Genomic DNA, 19,782 nt, shown 5'->3' with positions numbered 1-19,782 from the left:
CAGAGGAGGGATCCTATTTTTGGCGCACGAAGCAGATGAAAAAACCCCACCAAATTAGCACTTAGTGCATTTAGTGGATTGGCAAGTGCTCGGTCTGATCCTCAGGTTGGAAAGGGTTGGATTTCCTTGTGCAGAAGCCAGACAGCATCTCCTCCTCCCAAATCAAATCTCAGCCTCCAGCACCACCCCCTCACAGGCTGTAGGATGAAACCTCTGTGTGGTTTGGGGGGATGTTTCCAAGAGCTGGGAGCAGGCACCTGCCCCGTGTGAGGTGAACACACACAGGGAAACATGGACATTGCAACAAAAAATTCCGTTCATTCTGAGTGGAAGGGCTAGACAAGCTCCAGTGCATCCTGGCAAAATGTTAGGAATGCAAACTTGCAACAGCAGCCGCTGCAAGGAGCTCAGGGACAGGCAAAGAGCCCGTGCAGGAAGGTGCTGGGTGATTTCTGCACGCGATCCTTTCCTGGCAGGGAAGTGCTCTCGACCCTCAAGTGCTGGAAGTGCAAAAGGAGGTGGGAAGTGTCCCCAAAGACAGCCAGGAGGTCGGGCAGGGAGGTGTTTCTAAAGCAGAGGGCGTTGCCCTGTGAGCATTGCAAACCCATGGACTCCGAAGTGATGGGATGGATCACCTCCATCTGAGCTACCTCAAAACCTCCTGAAAATTCCTGTTTTCTCCTCCAATCCAGCTGTGACAGAGGGAGGGTTATAAGCCAAGGGACTGGAAGAGATAATTTTTTTCGTGTTTCATTTTGGGTGTTGGTCTTTTATCCCAAGTAACAAGTGACAGAAACAGCCTCAGGTAGAGCCGGGGGAGGTGTATGTTGGATATTTGGAATAATTTCTTCAGAGAAAACACTGGCACAACTCCCCAGGGCAGTGGTGGAATCAGCACCCCTGGAGGGATGTAAAAGAAGTGTGGATGTGGTGCTTGGGGACAGGAAATAGGGAATGGCTCTGTTGGCAGTGAGGGGGAGACCTGTCTTGGGAGGAGAACCAGGAAAGGAAATTATTGTATGGGTTGGTATAGAATTATAGAGTTGTTTAGGCTGGAAAACTCCTCCAAGACCGAGTCCAACTGTTAACCCAGAACTGCCAAGGAGGTGGCAGCTGTCCTGGTGAGGCTGTGGCCATCCCAGGGTGTGATTTAAAAGAAACCATTTGACCCCTGGCTTCACCAATTTCAAGTCTTGGGATCAATCTATGCCAGGTTTCCTTGCCATGACCCAACACAGGGACACCTCAACCCCCAGGGGAGAGGCACAGAAGTCTCCTTGCTGGTGGCTCCAAGACACAGGATGCTTCCAGCTGCTGCCCCAAAATCCTTCTATTATAGCCACAGCTGATCAGTTTGGGATGATTTGGAAGTAGATCACAGAGCCATGGAAAAATTTGGGTGGGAAGGGAACTTTAAAGGTCACCTAGCCCAACCCCCTCCTCTGGAGTTGCCTCTGAACTCTGCCCAGTCCAGCCTGGAGTCACTCTGGCTCAGAGGAACATCAGAAATTTGGGCCACATTCCAGCCAGGGCTCCAAGGTTGGGATCAACCTGGTCTAGAGACACTCCTGATCCCACCTCCTTGCTCCACTTCCAGGCTACATTTTCCACCTTGTCCACACTGGGGTTTTTTTTGTGTTTCCTGCTGTTTCTAAGCCAGTGAGCCCACCAAGCCCAAGTGCCCAACTCCAGCTGCTCCACATCTTGCTCCTCAAAGCCAGCCAGGTTTATCTGACACCTCCCTGCTCCCCTCTCTACATGCAGCCCCAAAGCCAGGTCTGGAGTCCACCCTAAGCCTTGTGGGGGGCAGCAGAAATAATCCCATTAATGTGAATTCCCAATAAATCAGGTCTTTTTGCAAGACTTCCCATCTCTAACCAGTAATTCCAGTTTAATTTGAGACACAAATGCTTTTTTTGCAGCACAGCATGTGGCAGGTCCCGCAAGAAGAGCAAAAAGAGCAGCAGCAGTTTCTGGGGAAGCACCTCTGGCTTCTCCTGGGATGGGGCATGTGCTGGTGATTCCACTTTGGAGCAGGGCTGGAACCTCCTGCTCTTTGTTCTGAGTGAGTCAGAACTTGTGCAAACCTTTTGCATTTCTGCTTCTCTCTCCTGCTGAAGCTCTGCTCATCCTGAGCTTGTGGAGCACATGGGCTTTCTCAGGAAAAAAATACATTTCCCAGGCAAAGATCCTTAGGAAAATGAGATACTTGATGAAAAGCTATCCCTTTGCCTTCCCTCACAATTATTTTTTAAGTACTATAGGCATGAAATAAAATATTTTTTTATTAAAATGTCAGCGGGCAAACAAAAAAAATCTGATGAGGTATTCCACAGCAAAGCTAAAATCAACTCTGAAAAATGACTCAAGCAGAAGAGTTAACTCCCAGCCTGTAATTTCTTTCCCAGGGAGACAGCAAATCCTCTTGAGTTCTCTGTACAGGGGGACTCCTGCAAAGTCTGGCATTATTTGATTTTATTGTTTTCTGAGTAATAACAGCCCTTCTCTAAGGCTGAGGACTGGATTTGTCCTTATAAAATGACCTTTTTGTAGCCCTGCAAGTAGTGAGAAAAGGACAAACTGGCAGAAAAGGGATGAGATTTGTGGCTTTCTGCTGGTGGAAAGTCAGGTTTTATCCATCCTCAGCTCTGAGCCACTCCAGAGACAAGAAGGTGGTGATCCCTGTTATCCCTTGGGATCTGCCATTTCCAGAGCTCCTGGAAACCACATCCACAATGTGGTTTTGTTTTTCCTGCAATGGCTGAGCAATCTCTCCTCACCCTTTCCCCCTCTCAGTTTTCCTATGGATGCTCACAGCCCTCCTGCTCTTCTTGTGACATCATTCCCTTTCCTGAAATCACACCCATCCTGCCCAAAACCAATGGTTTTTTCTTCCAAATGCAGAAGGAATCATGAAATGCTGGAACATCCAAGTGCTGCTGTTCAGGTTAATCTACCCAAAGTCTTTCAAATCCTGCAAAGTCCCTTCCAGAACATCAGCGAGAAGTTTTATTCCTCATTCCCCTGATGGGATTTTATCTCTTCTGGTCAACTGCTTCTTCATCTCCACTAAGGAAAGTCCTGGTAACAACTCTCTGTCTGTTTGAAAGGTGCAAAGGCAAAGGGAAATGGACAAATACTGAAAAAGGAGGATAAATTGCTTCCTTGGGTGGATCAGAGGAGACTGGTCTGCACAAAACCCACCCCCCTCCACACAGAGCTGAAGGGAGGGACTGCTGTGAACCTCCATTTACAAACCCACATTTTCAATGGAGCCACAAGGAGAGGGAATGAGTCAGAGGACAGAAACTGAGTGAGGAAGCATGAAGCCCATCCCAAGCAAACCATTTGGGCCTGAAATGTCAGGCAGATCCTTCCTGGAGGAATCAATCAGACCACTCTTCCTTCCAGCGTGCACATGAGTGAGCGAATACCTCAATTACTGCTCTGTGTTCCATTGCACATTGACCTTAAGAGCTCAGTGCTTTATAGGAAGGAGATTAATTCAATTAACACACCCAGGGGCTTCCAGCCAGGCTCAAACTGACCTGCTGACAGCAGGCATTGGAAGTAGCACAGGGCACTGCAGTTCAAATGTCCCATCTTCCCCTGCTTTCCATCTGCAGCCAAGGAAAAGAAGCATCTGTGACATCACAGAGGTGGGAGTTGTTTGAAAAACATCCCAGTGGTTTGGGGATTTATTGTAGCTCTAAAGGGAACACACTGAGAAAAGCCTGAGCACATTCACTTCTTGATAGGATCTGACCTTGTTCACGAAGTTGGGCCAAACTGGGAAAATTGTGACCAGTAACTTGATATCTTAAAATCCTGGAACAGTTTGGGTTGTTAAATTAAAGATCATCTCATTCCAACTCCTGCCATGAGCAGGGCCACCTTCCACTATCCCAGATTGCTCCAAGCCCTGTCCAGCCTGGCCTTGGACACTTCCAGGGATCCAGGGTCAGCCACAGCTTCTCTGGGAAACCTGTGCCAGGGCCCCACCATCCTCACAAGGGGGGAATTTCTTCCTAAAATCTCACTGAAATTTCCCCTCTCTCTTCAAAACCATTACCCCTTGTCCTGTCACACACTGCCCATGTATAAGTCTCTAAAATTCCGTCTTTTTTTAAAGCTCCCTCTAAGTCCTGTATTGAGGTCTCCCCAGAGCCTGCTCTTCCCAAGCTGCTCTGCCATCAGCTCCCCCATTTTCCTCTTGACTCTGTGAATTCCAGCATTTCTTCCGGGAAGAGGGAGGGAGACCTTGCACCCCACAAACAAAGTCACTTGACCACCAGAGCATCTGCACATTTTGCCTCTCCCTCATCCTATCACAGGATGACTTGAGGGGGGAAGCAGAATTAATCCTAACCTGGAACACCAAATTCCACCTCATTCTAAACGAAGTTTATTAAAAATCCCCAGGTCTGTGTGTTTTTCTTCTCCAAGTGAGAGAAGAACCAGAGAATCATGGAATTGTTAAGGTGGGAAAAGACCTTTAAGATCAACAAGTCCAACCATCAACCCCACACCACCACCATGTCCTCAAGTGCCACATCCACAAATTTTTGAACACTTCCAGAGATGGTGACTCCACCACTTCCCTGAGCAGCCTGTTCCACTGCTTGGCAACCTCTCCTGTGAAGAAAATTTTCCAAATATCCAATCTAAGTCTTCCCTAGTGGAGAAAGTCAAACTGGAAGATCCAAAACTTTTGAAACACCACTGATGCCACCGACTCTGTCAAACCACTGGTTGTGTCCCACTTCTCCAGGCAAGACATGGATAATTCTACATCCTTGGAGAGAATTTGGTGGCTTTTATGGTGCTCATGTGAATGGTCATCAACACCATGTACCTTCACCTTTGCACAAAGCTAGAGGAGGTAACAGAGATCCCAGAAAGCACCCAGGGAACTCAGGGAGAGTGGGAATTGCTGAGGTGAGCTGAATGCCCAGAGGGATGGGCAGAAAGGGCTAAAAAGAGGGAAAGCTTTGAAAACTGGGGGCTGGTTCCCAGTACTTTAGCTCCGAGGAGAGCAAGGGAGCACACCTGGAGAAGAAGGGGCACCGACAGCTCTCCTCCTTCTCCAGGGTATCTCAGAGCTGCAGGGAAAAGGAAAAAAATAAAAAAAGAAGGAGAAAAACCATCCAGTGACCTCACTGAAATTAGAAACTTAACAATGAACACGCTCCACATACAACTTGCCCGTCTCTGTCGTCATGGAGACGGCTACAAATCTGTGTCAGCTGCAATCCGCTCTCCAGTCCCGAAAATTTAAACCAGAGAAGGAGGGAGCGCGGGCTGGGAGGCGGGAAGAGGGAATTCCTCTGCTCTGCTTGGCTTTGATGTGCATCACGTTTAAAGGCACAGGGGATTATCTGAGCCCGGTGCCGGAATGAAGCGGCGGCCGTGGAGCAGCTGATGTGTGCTGGCCATGATTGCCTCCAGCAGAGCGTCTCCACAGCCTCCGAGGCAGCATCTTCCTAGATTCCAGCAAAACATCTCCCCAAATTCCAGCAGAGCATCTCCCCAGCTTCCAGGACATGATCTTCTCACATTCCAGCAGAGCATCTCCCCAGCCTCCAGGGCATTATCTTCCCAGACTCCAGGACATGATCTTCTCACATTCCAGCAGAGCATCACCCTAAATTCCAGCAGAGTGTCTCCCCAGCCTCCAGGGCATCATCTTCCCGGATTCCAGGACATGATCTTCTCACATTCCAGCAGAGCATCTCCCCAGATTCCAGAAGAGCATCTTGCCAACCTTCAGGACATCATCTTTCAAGATTCCAGTAGAGCATCTTCTCAGATTCCAGCAGAGCATCTCACCAGATTCCAGGACAGCATCTTCCCTAATTCCAAGAGGGCATCTCCCCAGCCTCCAGGACAGCATCTCCCCAAATTCCAGCAAAATATGTCCCCAAATTCCAGCAAAATATGTCCCCAAATTCCAGCAGAGCATCTCCCCAGCCTCCAGGACATGATCTCAGATTCCAGCAGAGCATCTCCCCAGCTTCCAAGACATGATTTTCTCAGATTCCAGCAGACCATCTTCCCAGATTCCAGGACAGCATCTCCCCAGTCTCCAGGCTATCATTTTCCCAGATTCCAGGACAGCATCTTTCCAGATTTCAGGACAGCATCTCCCCACATTCCAGCAGAGCATCCCCCCAGTCTCCACAGGGGCTGAGTGGAAATATCCCAGAGCTCAGGATGAACTCAACCCCACAACATTCTCGGGAGGATACAGAGCATCAGCAGCACCCTGCAGGCAGCAAGATGAGGCAGCATCTCAGAGGGGATGGAAGGACTGGGATGAGAGCTGGAAAAGGAGCATCCCAGGGGTCATTGAAGGTGTTCAGTGTGAAAACATCCAGAAAGGAGGTTGGTGGTGCCTTCAGGGCAAAAAAGGCAGAGTCAGACAGGAATTCCTGCTGCTGGCATGTCAGGAGGGAAGATGAAGCAGGAAGAAGAATGGGACCAGAGATTTGTTTGTCCTGGGTTCACAGCTGGGATCTGGGGCATGAACACCCTCCATGTTAGGCGGCCATACAGAAAAATCACAGAAAATGGCCCTTTCACCTTGTAAAGAGCAAAACCAGGGGATAGCGGATGGTAAAGGTTGGAAGGGAGCACCAGTAGGCTCATCTGGTCTCACCTCCCTGCTCCAGCAGGGTCATCCCAGAGCACAGGGTTGTGTCCAGACGGCTCTGGAATATCTGGAGACCCCACACCCTCTCTGGGCAGCCTGGTCCAGTGCTCAGCCACTGCATGGGAAAGTTCTTCCTGAAGGGAATGAAGAACAGATACTCCACAGACCTTCCTGGAGGAATTCCCTTCCATCTCAGCAACTCAGTCCCCACCTCTGACAATTCCTAGGATTTGGGTCCATTTTTGTATGACTGGAGGGAGTTACTGGATAGAAATTCAGGAAAATGGAGCAGAAGCAACCTAATTTCCTCCTGTGATCATTTCCTGCTCCACCGTGTTCCCACTAATATTAAAGGGAGATTTAGGATGAGTAGGGTGGAGGAATGAGAAGCGCCACAACAGGGGAGGACTCTTGGGAAACTGTCTCTTGAACATGGATGCAAAATACAGAAATACACCTCACAACTAACTGCAGTAACCAGAAATTCCAAGTTCAATAATCTATTGTATGAAATAAGCCTTGTTCTAACAGGGGTGGAATCACCTTGATCACTGTGATGCACTGTCCAATACTTTACCCCTGGATTAAGATCTAAAATGTGCATGGAGGATTTGTTGAAATGGTCTCGTTTGCTGCAAGGCAATTAACCAGAGATACATTCCCAGCACGTTATGTTTTTAATGCTGGCTAGAGAATAAGGCTAAAAAAAAAATAATAAATAAATAAATAAATAAAAGTTTAAATTTAGTTAAATCCATAAAGTAAACACATCAGTGTAACTCCTCTTCCTAGAACACAGATGTTTTGCTTTTCCTTTTTGAGAAAAAAACCCTTCAGAAGGCATTTTTTGCTGAATTTTGGATTTCCCTCATCAGCAAAATGCAGCTGAAACCATAACTTAGACTGGAAGGAGGGAATGAACAGGAGCACTTGTTGAGCAGAGCTCCATCAACACCCCGCCCTGACTAATTAGCAGAGCTCTCCTCGTTATGTGCGCTGCAGTTAACTCCCCAATTAATTCCTTCGTATTTGCAGAGCCATTGAAAGAGGCAAAGCATTAAATATGGATGCTAAATAAAAGGGAATAAATAGCAGGCACCACTTGGCTCTCCAGGTTTCCAGGCCCCATCAGTGGGGACGTTCTCTCCCTGCCCGGAGCAGGAGCCTTAACTAAGGCCCGTAAGTGCGTTATTAATTTTTCAGCAGCATCTACCAGACATAATGAAGACACAGTTACTCTGGGCATGAGGACTCACCCCAGAAGAGCTTTAAAATCTTCCAGCCTTGTGGCTGGAAGGGTCAGTGCTGTTCTGTATCTCAGCCAGAGCGTGGCCCAGGCATGGAGAAGTGGCCCCTTTCCAGCCAGGAATGCTCTTGATGATCATTTTTGTGTTCCCAGGTCACTTTTCACTATCCCAGGCTGCTCCAAGACCCATCCAACCTGGCCTTGGACACTTCCAGGGATCCAGGGGCAGCCACAGCTTCTCTGGGCACTCTCACCACCCTCACAGGGAAGAGTTTCTTCCCAATATCCCACCTAAATCTCCTCTCAGTTAGAGGATATTCCTCCTCATCCTGTCACTCCATCCATGACACATCTCTGCATATCCTCCATGGTACCCAAGGTCCCAGCTGAAACCAGGCACTGGTGACCAGCAGGACCCCGCAGAGCTCCTCTCCCTTGATGAAGGCTCTTTGCAAAGAGTTGTTTATACATCACAACACCCTTGTTCTGATCCCACTGGCACTGATGAAAGAGCAAAAATAATCCTGTCTTCAGTAAAAGCTTGAACAAAGGATTTGAGTCCAACCCAATGGTTCTCAGAGACAACAAAAGACACCCCTGCTATGAGGATACTGGTGGAGATGCCTCTTTCACAGAATCCCAGAATTATTTAGGTTGGAAAAGACCTCCCAGACCATGGGGTCCATCCTGTGACCAATCCCCACCCTGTCATCCAGCCCAGAGCACTGAGTGCCATGTCCAGTCCTTCCCTGGACACCTCCAGGGATGGGGACTCCAAACCTCCCTGAGCAGCTCCTTCCAATATCTGACCACCCTGTCCATGAAGAAATTCCTCCTGCAGTACAGCCTGCACCTCCCCTGGTGCAGATTGAGGCTCTGAGGACACAGAATAATGTGGAGATGCACCTGAGAGCTCTTGGAAAGAATGTGATCTCAGTCTCCCATTTGGTAACTGAGAGGGAATTTCAGCCTGAGCCTGAGTACAGCATTGGCTGTACTTCTAACAATAAAACAGCAGTAGGAGGTTTAAGAGACCTTAAATTCAGACAGACAAGTCACCCCCATCACTTGTGGATTATCTTCCACAGCAGCCCAGAGCTGTGGGCTGGCCTCCAGAGAAGGTATCAGCTTCCTGAAATCCATCCCCAAAGCATCTCCAGGTTCCCAAATCATTCCTTCCACCCTTACTCACCTCACCCACTGCTGTTTTGTGATGACTGGGGGGAAGCATTTAAAAAAATTTCCTCTTTGCATGTCTTCCCCCAGCCCTGGCCTGCAGGTGCTGAGGGGACAGGATGATAACCTGTGCACTCAGCTGGTATGTTCCCTTGGGTTAGGATTACATCAATTACCCCTATTTTTAGGCTTGAGGGCACAGTCCTGTAGACCACAACAGAGGCAAAATGACTCCCAAAGAAAAGGTATAAACATATCTTTATATTGCAGTCTTTGTTAAGCTCCATGAGGGATCCATCAAGAACCAGAAGCCTACCAATTTCCAAAGCCTGGAGGATTTCCAGGAGTCAGTTCTGCTCCAACCCAGCTGGGTTTTTTTTTCCCCCTCTGTTTTCTTTCCTTGTTCTCTGCTATCCGTGGGAGTTCATTTGCCTCAGAGAACCTTGTACTTGGTTGAGCTCATGCCATTATTATCCTCCCTGCAGAAATCCTTGTATGGGGGGTTTTAAAACACCACTTCTTCATTTGGAGCCTCATCCCCATTGCAATCAGCAGCCAGAAAATTCAACACCTTATTGGAACTTCCTCTTTGCTTGAGTCAATCCTTGCCTACCTTACCTTGAGAATAGAATCACTGAAGGGTTTGAGTTGGAAAGGACCTTAAGGATCATCCAGTTCCACCTCCTGCCATGGGCAGAAGCACCTTCCACCATCCCAGGTTGCTCCAAGCCCAATCCAATCTGTCTTTGAAGCTCTCTTGCCCCAAAACTCCTTGTGCACATCCTATTTTTCAAGATATTATAGTAAATTTGCACAAGTGCTGTGGATTCTGTGCCAGAGGCCACACGACAGAGGTGATGCACAAGCATCAAGCAGAGCTGGAAAACCTCTGGAGGATGCTCTGGACTCTTCACACCCTCCCTTTGGTCACCACACCACCACACCACAGGCTTTAGGAGCGTGGCAAGGTGGGTTATGCAATGAGCTCCCCACACTCTCAGGTGCCGGTGTCACAAGGAGCTTTCTCGTGCCTCCCCCTCTCCTCCATGACATCATTTTTGTCTTTCAAGGGCGAGAAGCAAATAAAAGAGGCTTTTGAGCCCTCCCACCACCTGGATGTCCTGGCTTTGTTTCCCCAGCCTGTGTGACAGGGCAGCTCCCAGCAGAGAGGGAACAGCAGCTGGTACAAATCCAGCACTTCAAGAGCTTTTGGACATCCACCCTCCAATGCTGTGGAGGCTGGGGACAGTGACAGGCCCTGAGCCACCCCAGGCATTGTCATTCCCATCTGGAGGCCAGCTGGGAAGTGGGACAGGGCAGCAGGAAGGTCGTGGCTGGAAGTGGAGTGGGACACCTGCCTCAGGATGGGCAGAGAGAATTTCTGCCAGTCCCTTTCCCTGCTGAAGGTGTGTCCACCAGAAGAGGCATCACCTAATGAGGGTATCAGCTAATGAAGTTTTCATTTAGGACTCTGTTGGATGGAAGCCAGGCCTGTGGGTTTTAAGTAAAATAAAGTGCTTTAGGCTCCAGGGCAGTGGTGGCCCAATATCCACCTCCAAGCTTTGGAACTCCACAGACAGGGAAATGGAGAAGGGTTGGAGGGAATGAGTGGCAAAAAACACAGCCAGGGTCAGCAACTAGGAGTTCTTTTAAGTTTCCACCTAAAATAAGGAATTGATGCTGAGATGGAGCACAGGATTCATGCATTATATCAATTTAAAATAAATCTTACATTTAAGAGAAGGCCAACATATCCCTGCAATGGGAAACAGTTTATTTAAGAATAATCATGGAATATTAAAATGGTTGGGGTGGAAGGAACCCTATAAATCATTTAGTTCCATCCCCTGCCATGGGCAGGGACACCTTCCACTATCCCAAGCTGCTCCAAGCCCTGTCCAGCCTGGCCTTGGACACTTCCAGGGATCCAGGGGCAGCCACAGCTTCTCTGGGAAACCTGTGTCAGGGCCTCAGCACCCTCAGAGGGAAGAATTTCTTCCCAATATCCCATCTATCCCTGTCCTCTGGTAGTGGGAAGCCATTCTCCTTTGTTCTGTCACACCAGGTCCTTTTCCTAGATCCCTCTCCAGCTCTCCTGGAGCCCCTTTAGGCTCTGGAAGGGGCTCTGGGGTCTCTCTGGATCCTTCTCTTCTCCAGCTGAGCACTCCCAGCTCTCCCAGCCCAACACCAGACACAGGAGAGAGGCAGCTCTGGGGGTGGATGAAGCCACACATGAGCCTGTGGAATCACAACATCTCCTGTGTTACCTGAGCCTGAACATGAATAAACCACCAAGTCGCACTTAAAAGGGCCCTGACAGACCTTCCCCTCCTACCTCCAAAACCCTGTAGACAGAGTTATTTAACACAGTTACAAAAATAGCACCCAGACTGCCCTGCTGTGCCAGACAGAGCACAAACATCTGGCAGGCAACAGATCTTGTCCCCAAAAACTTAGCAGGAGGTTAGTGGGTAGCTCAATTCTAGATCCGTATGTCCCAGGACTCAGGGAAGCATTTTATCCTCTATTCAGTACTGATTCTCCCAGGAAATGTGGGAAAAGTAATTCCTGCCCACAAATGAAGAGGGCAGGAATTTCCAGCTCAGGGAAGCACAATGCCCAGCCTGGCTTTTTGTACTCAGATGTGAAGAATCACAGGCTGTACCCGAGAGTCACGAGTGACACTGTTAAAAGGGAAATTCATATTAAATAAAAATGCAAAGCAGCCCTTTGAGTGGAAACAATTCCCGGCGTGAAAGGAAAGTGGAGGCTGTGTCTCTGCACTCACAGCTCCTTTTGAATTCAGTGTTGGTACAAAAACACACTCCCACCTGGGACTCCCTTCCCCCACATCTCTCCCTCGCTGGGAGGCTCCCAAAACCCTGGAGAGCCTGTACAGGTAATGGGATGTGAGAGATTTTCATGGGATGTTGCTGGCTTTGCACTGAAAACCTCACTGCTCTGCCATCTGTATTCATCATGGAATGGTTTGAGTTGGAGAGGACGATACAAATCATTTCATTTCAGCCCCCTGCTGCAGGGCACTGGTTGCCCAATATCCACCTCTGTGCTTTGGAACTCCACAGACAGGGAAATGGAGAAGGGTTGGAAGGAATGGGTGGCAAAAAACACAGCCAGGGTCAATAACTAGGAGTTCTTCAATGTTTCAAAGTTTCCACCTAAAATGTGGAATTGATGCTGAGATGGAGAACAGGATTCATGTATTGCATCCATTTAAAATAAATCTTACATTTAAGAGAAGGCCAACATATCCCTGCAATGGGAAACAGTTTATTTAAGAATAATCATGGAATCTTAACATGGTTGGGGTGGAAGGGACCCTATAAATCATTTAATGCCATGGGCAGGGACACCTTCCACTATCCCAGGTTGCTCCAAGCCCAGATCGACCTGGCCTTGGATTCTTCCAAGGATCCAGGGGCAGCCACAGCTCCTCAGGGCATGGATGATGCTTTGTGGATGGGGCTCCATCCCAGATGTAATTCCCAACCCACCAAAACGCAGGTATCCACCTCCAAGCCTTCAGAGAACCTTAATTGGGTCTCCAGGGGCCACCTCACCATCCCATTCCACCCTAAAAAGGATTCCAGACTCCACCCTAGAAGTGTTCCAGGCTCCCACTGCAGCTTGTGGTAAAATCTTCATGCAGCCAGAGGAGTCAGCCGTGATTTTCCCGTGAGCTGCCTCCCACCTGTGGGCGTAGGAGGAGCTGAACACAAATCCCAGCCTGCCAGAACCTCTTCCCTATCCTTACCCGACCCTTAATTCACACGCAGCTCCCTCTCTGGGAGGTTTCCTCAGCTGCTCCTGGCCTGTCTGTGCCTGGTTTGGGACTGTGGCACTTGCTGGGATCACGGGAGGACAGAGCCATGGATGTCGTGCTGGTGCTGAGGGCACTCAGGGGCTCCTCACGCCTGATGGGGTTTCCTCACGGAAAATAAACGCTTTGGTGCAGGGCAGAGAATGAGGACAAACACCTGAGCACTGCAGCTCTTCCTTCCTGCAGTGGGATCAGCAGAGGTGGGAGCGAGTCTGTGCTGGGCTCCCACGGAGTTTCCTCTGAGTGAGTGATGGCTCTCAAATTGCATTAGTGAGTGAGATTGTCCCCAGAGGCCTCAGGAGGAGGAAATGCTGGAAGTGAAGGCACCACAGGGACCAAAATCCACCTGGCAGCTCGCTCACAGCTGCACTTGCTCTGCCACTGGCTCTGGGTGCACAGGAATTCTGCAAACTCAGCTGGAGGCTGCTGAATCCAAATACATAATCCAATACCCCACCCAGCACTGCTGGGAAAGGGGCTGGAGCACCAGCAGCAGCTGAGAGAGCCGGGAAAAGGGCTCAGCCTGGAGAAAAGGAGGCTCAGGGAGGACCTTGTGGCTCTGCACAACTCCCTGACAGGAGGGGACAGCCAGGGGAGGTTTGGCTCTGCTCCCAGGGAATAAGGGACAGGAAAAGGGGAAACAGCCTCAAGCTGTGCCAGGGGAAGTTTTGATTGGATACTAGGGGAAAAAAATTATGGAAAGGGTAGTAAGGCACTGGAACAGAGTGGCTAGGGCAGTGGTGGAGTCCCCATTCCTGCAGGGATTAAAGAGCTGTGTGGATGTGGCCCTTGGGGACATGGGGCAGTGGTGGCCTTGGCAGTGCTGGGGGAATGGTTGGACTGGATGATCTGGTAGGACTTTCCCAACCTCAGCTGTAGCCCTGGTTCTGTCTGAGGTGTTTTGGTTTTCTGAAATTCTTTTCGCAGGGAATTTTCTGTAAGCAGGAGAAATGTTTTTGTAACTGTAACTTTGTTATTCATTCCTTTTCCCTGGAGGGACTTCTTCTTGATGTCCCTCTGGTCTGACCAATGTGATTGAAGAGGTTCAGCCTTTGTTTCACTAATCAAATTAGTCTGTGTAAAACAGTATAAAAGGGAGACACATCCCAAAAATAAAGGAGTCATTTTCAGCCTTCTGAATCTCGGAGTCTGTGTCTTTACGGTGTAGAACAGCGTCACCTCAGCAATTCTCTGTCTCTGTGCTCTAATGAAGGAATCTGAGGTGTTTCCAAGCTGTGAGGAGCACTTTGGAGCTCTCCTCCAAGAGGCTGAGCATCCCAACTCCACTCTCAGCAGTGAGAGCCCATGCTGGTTGTTCTCACCAGTTCCAGGTCCCCCACACCCTCATGGCTTTATCTGCTTCGCTGGAGCTGTAGATCTGGGATTCAAAGTGGCTGCACAGGGTGACACCAGGAAAATTTCCCTCCTGCCACCCCGGCCAGTAGTGCTGGTTCTCTTAGAAGCCTTCGAGAATTTCACCCCAGGAACTGGTTGTTTTTTATTTGTTTGAAAAAGCCTGGCTTTTTTTGAGTGGGCAGAAATCTTCCTGCCCACACCCAAAGAAACAGAGCTGCAGGACACTTTGAAAGCTGCTGCTCCTGGGGCTTTCTCCCCAGGTTTGGGTTTCTCCTTTTGAAAATAAAAAGCTTTTTTTTTGTGGCCACAGAACCACACAATGAGACTGTTCCTGCACCAAATGAAGATTCATTTAATAATCACATTCGGAGTTTCCAAAACAACTTATTGGAACTATTGGTTGGAAGGGAGATTAAAGAGTATTGCATCCTACCCCCTGCCATGGGCAGGGACACCTCCAGTTATCCCAGGTTGATCTAAGCCCACCCAACCTGGCCTTGGACACTTTCCAGGGATCCAGGAGCAGCCACAGGTTCTATGGACAACTTGTGCCAAAGCCTCCCCACTGTCACAGGGAAGAATTTATTCCTAGTATCTAATTCGATTGTTTTGATACAGAAGATCCAGCCTGACCCCAGTGTGTCTCCATGTGCTTCTGTAACTGCTGTGACTCCCACACAGAGCCTGGAACACGCTGGATTTCTGTAGCAATCAGACTGGGCAGCTCCAAATGTCACAGGTGCTCACAAAAGGCAACGACTGCACCTTGAAAGCATCTGAGTAACCATGAGAGTCATTCAGCTCAGAGAAGAGGCTGATATTTAAGCTACAGATGGAGAAAAATTATGTCAAGAGCATGGTTCAAATCACTGCAGTTTAAATAACCTCCTCCAGGCAGCTTTGGTAAACACAATGCCATAAAGGAGCCCTTGTGCTGCCCACGGAGAGCTCAGAAGGCAGGAAATGACAGTGGTGGGTCACAGGGATCCCTCTGCTCCTGCTCTGCTCCTCTCCTAAAGGGAAGGTGCTCACAGGGAGCACAGCCTGGCTGCTGCTCCTGATCAAGGAAAATGCTGTTGTGAAGTAAAGATTCCTCCCTGGAGCAACCTGGGAGACTGGAAGGTGTCCCTGCCCGTGCTGGGGGTTGGACTGGATGGTTTTCAGGGCTCCTTCCCACCCAGACCATTCTGTGGTTCTATAAATTGAGGCTCAGGTATTATATAAAATGTGCAGTACTTTAGGTGATGGTTAATCCTCCCCTCCTATCAGTCCCTTTGTTTCTCTTCTCCTGCAGACCGGAAGCTCTGCAAACAACCCCAGAACGGTTTGGGTTGGAAGGGACCTAAAAGCTCCTCCAGTTTCACCCCCTGCCATGGGCAGGGACACCTCCCACTATCCCAGGTTGCTCCAAGCCCTGTCCAACTCGGCCTTGGACACTCCCAGGGATCCAGGGGCAGCCACAACTTCTCTGTGCCAGAGAAGACCTGGATGCACTCCCTGGCCCCCATAAAGCCTCACCTCAGCCTTGTTAGCTCCAGCATATCATTATCATTTTAATTGCCCAAACTCGAGTGCTTGTAATACCTTTATTAGATTGCACTCATCCCCCAGTGCCAGGCACAGCCTGATTTAACAGGTCCACTGCTGCATTTATGAGCAAACCTGAGCACAGCCTCTTTCATTACCGTCTGAAGGTAATTGCTCTTGATCCAAAACTTCCCGTGGCCTGGAGTGATACCTGAGAAGGGAAAGAAGGGGAAACTGCCAAGCAGGTTAAAGCACCCAGTTGAGGGGCTTGGAACACTCCTGCCCTGTCCTGGAGCTCCCCTACCTCCACTGGAAGCAGCCAGAGGGAATCTGGGAGACTCCCAGACACACAACCTGCAGCAAACAACTCTCACCTGCCCTGATCTTTGCAAACCAGATCCCAAACTGAGGTGGATTGAGCTGCCTGATGGTGTTGAACGGACTCCCTGGGTCTCCTGTGCCCCACATGTGCAGCAAATGTTTGGATCCTCAGGGCAGGGGAACCTTCCTGGTGTAGAGAGTGATTGGAGGAAGTTTGAGGGGGAGTTTTGACAGCCCACACAGGGAAAAACAAGGTTTCAAGGCCAATATCTCGGTCAACTTGTCATTTTATATTTGTATTTATATTAGGGAAGCTCTGATTTCTGCTCTCTGTGAGCAGAGACAGGACCCAGGAATGGCTGGAGCTGTGTCAGGGGAGGGTTAGGCTGGATATTGGAAAAAGGTTCCTCCCCAGAGGGTGTTTGGGCACTGAACAGATTCAAGGAGCTTGGGGCAACCTGGGATAGGGGAAGGTGTCCCTGCCCATGGCAGAGGGGGGAATGAGAGGAGCTTTAAGGTCTCTCCCCACCCAAACCATTCTGGGTCCTGTAACAGCATCCCAGTTTTCAAAGCACTACAACCTCAGCATCTTCAGTCTCTGCAGCAAACACCACAGGCACTGTCCACTTTAGACCATGTTATTCAGTTTCAATACTTTTCAGCAGCGGTTTTCTTTCTTTTTAATTGCAACTCCACCTTTGGGATTAGTGATTTTATTTTATGATGGGATATTAAGAGTAGGCAGCCAGCCCTTTTTTTTTTTTTTTTTTTTTTTTTTTTTTTTTTTTTTTTTTTCTTTTCTTTTCTAGTCCAAGCCAGTATTCAGAGAAGGAATAGATTAAATTATTAAATACACACAAGCACAGGAAACACAGGAAACTCTCAGCCATTATCCTATGAAGACAATGCCAATGCAAACACTGTAATAAAATATTCTTCACTGAAATCAACACTAATTTTCCCAGGCAATCAAATCCATCCCTATGATCCCTCCTCCCAGGGAAAACAGCCAGCACAGCTAAATTCAGATCTCTGTGGCTCCATGCTTAAATTTGGCTCAGACATGCTGCAAAATCAATGACTCCAGAAAGGTTTTCTAAGGAAAGAAAATTCCCGGTGGGCAAAGTTTGCTACAGCCCACGGCAGCTCTCCTGACACAGCAGCAAAGAGCCCGGGGCTGCATCGATCCAGGAATCCAGGAAGGCTGGAGCTTCCAGCTCTGAACTTGTTGAGGCCACCACTGTTGGGACATGGCTCCTGGGTCCAAGGGGACAGTCCCCGAGGACAGCTCAGCCAGGAGGACACCCCCAGGGGATGATGCTGCAGCACCGAGTCTGTCACAAGCTCCTTCCTCATCCACTGACAGTGGGGAGAAGGATGGGATGGAGAAAGGGATGGAGGAGGTCTGGTCAGCACCTGCCAGATCAGGAAGAGGAGGAGAGGAAGTGTGACAGAGAGTATTTTGGGTTGGAAAAGGCTTTTAAAGGCCTTGCAGTGAGTGATGACATCTTTAACCAAATGAGGCAGCTCAGAGATCCACCCAACCTGACCCTGAATGTTTTTAGGGATGGGGGAACCAGAACATCCTTCCCCAGCTGTAGGAAATCGGTGGATTGCTCATGCCTGGGGCTGTGCTTGTGTCTCACGCAACACCCAGAAAACATCATTTTTATGTCTCCAGGAAGTGTTGGTTCCTCTCTTTGATGTCCCTCTTACTCAGTAAGAGGATGAAGAAATATTCCACTGAGGTATTGTAAGGTGGGTGCAAATCCTCCATGATTTCTTTAAGGATCTTGCAGCACCTTGGCCTCAAGACTGTGGGAAAATAATCATGGAAGATCAACCATTTCCCAGCACTGCTAGGACCACCACTGAGCCATGTCTCCAGGTGCCACATCCATGTGGCTTTTAAATCCCTCTGGAGATGGGGACTCCACCACTGCCCTGGGCAGTCTGTGCCAGGGCTGGACAGCCCTTTTGGTGAAGAAATTATTCCTAATATCTAATCTTAATCTCTCCTGTAAATCTTGAGGATGTTTCCCCTTTTCATGTCCCTTATTCCCTGGGAGCAGAGCCTGACCCCTCCCTGGCTGTCCCCTCCTATCAGGGAGTTGTGCAGAGCCACAAGGTCCCCCCTGAGCCTCCTTTTCTCCAGGCTGAGCCCCTTTCCCAGCTCCCTCAGCTGCTCCTGGTGCTCCAGCCCCTTCTCCAGCTCCGTTTCCTTCCCTGGACATGCTCCAGCCCCTCAATGTTTTGTCTTGTCAGGACGGTCTCAGAGCTGTCCCCAGCACTGGAGGTGCTCCAGCAGAGCCAGCACAGGGGACAGGCACTGCCCTGGTCCTGGTGGACACAAATCTCCTGGAATCTTCCAAGGCCTTTTCAGCCACCTCGGCACACCTGGCTCTTGTTCAGCTGCCTGTTGTCCATGGCATGGAAATTCCAGTCCCACCAGACCAAAGTTGGAGCCCCTGTCCCAGTCTGTCCCCACAGCCCTGCAGAGCAGTGATGGTGACAGTCCCTTGGCCAGGCAGCCAAAGCTGCGTCATCAGGCTCGGAAACAGCCCAGCACCAAACTGACAGAGGCTGAATCATTTCTCCTTTCCATATCCAAGGCCCAGGATCAATTAACCTCTGCCATGGCTCCTCCTGTGAATCACTTAAAAGGGGTAAAACAGTGAAACCACTTCATAGGAAGCAGTTTTTAAAAATGACCTGCTCTGCATAAGATGAATTTGCCACAGAGAAGGGGGGTGAATAAAAATTCAAGCATGTTCAGCATCTTATAGATTAATCCTAGGCCTAGAGCCAGGATAATTACTGCCAGAAGGAATAAAAGTAACATAAATATAGGTTAACACACAAAGGGTCCCGTTTGCAAGGTTTTACCCATCACCAGCTCACAAGCGGATTTGTAAATTTAATTATAGAAAGATTTATAAAAGCAGGTAATACCCGAAGGGTCGTAAAAATAATTTTACTACAGTGAAGAGAACAAAACAAAAAAATATTAAAAAAAAAAAAAAGAAACTCCAAACATTTTAAATTAAGTAGGGCATCTGATGGATCTCCTGAAGCCCTTCCGCAGGATTCGGCCCAGACTGCCAGAGCAGCCACAGCCTTCCAGAAATGCCATTTCCAGAGCAGAGCAGATAAGTCACTCTGACAGCCTTGCGACCTTCCAGAGCTGATGTGCTTAATAAAAAAAAAAAAAAATCTTCTTTTTTTTGTAGAGGGTGCTCTTGGTATGGTCAAAGCCTTGTTAGGATGGGGGAGGACAATTCCAGAATGCCTTTGCTGCAGGAGTGCTGTGAAATCCCTGGAATTTTTGATTCCCATGAGGATTAATGGTGATTTTCTGCCAAGGACAGCTTTGGGGGAGGAAGATGGTTCCCTGTCCATGGCAGGGGGTTGGAATGAGATGATTTTTAAAGTCCCTTCCAATCCAAAGCATCCTGTGGCTCCATGATTAAATACCACTGGGATGGATTTAGGTTCTGAATGAGCTGTTGCCAGTGAAGGAAAAAGCAGGAGCAGGGACTATCCAAGCAACTCTGCATGGAAAAAACAGGGATATTCTCTGCCAGCCATGCTACAGGAGTGTTAAAAACTCTCTCCTCCTATGACTGCTGAGTTCTTGTTACAAGGTGTGTGAAAGGAAGGCAC

At 48.9% G+C, this 19,782-nt stretch overlaps 1 protein-coding gene across 1 annotated transcript in view; it reads right to left on the bottom strand.

The window, feature by feature from the left end:
* Positions 1 to 19,782, bottom strand: part of XKR6 (XK related 6) — a 172,191-nt gene that overhangs the window by 101,022 nt on the left and 51,387 nt on the right. The gene's annotated exons all lie outside the window — the stretch shown is intronic.

The sequence above is a fragment of the Zosterops lateralis genome (genome assembly GCF_965231275.1).
Source record: "Zosterops lateralis genome assembly, chromosome: 3".
NCBI lineage: Eukaryota > Metazoa > Chordata > Aves > Passeriformes > Zosteropidae > Zosterops > Zosterops lateralis.
Note: the sequence above shows the minus strand (reverse complement) of the source record. Positions and strands in the feature narration are given on the sequence as shown.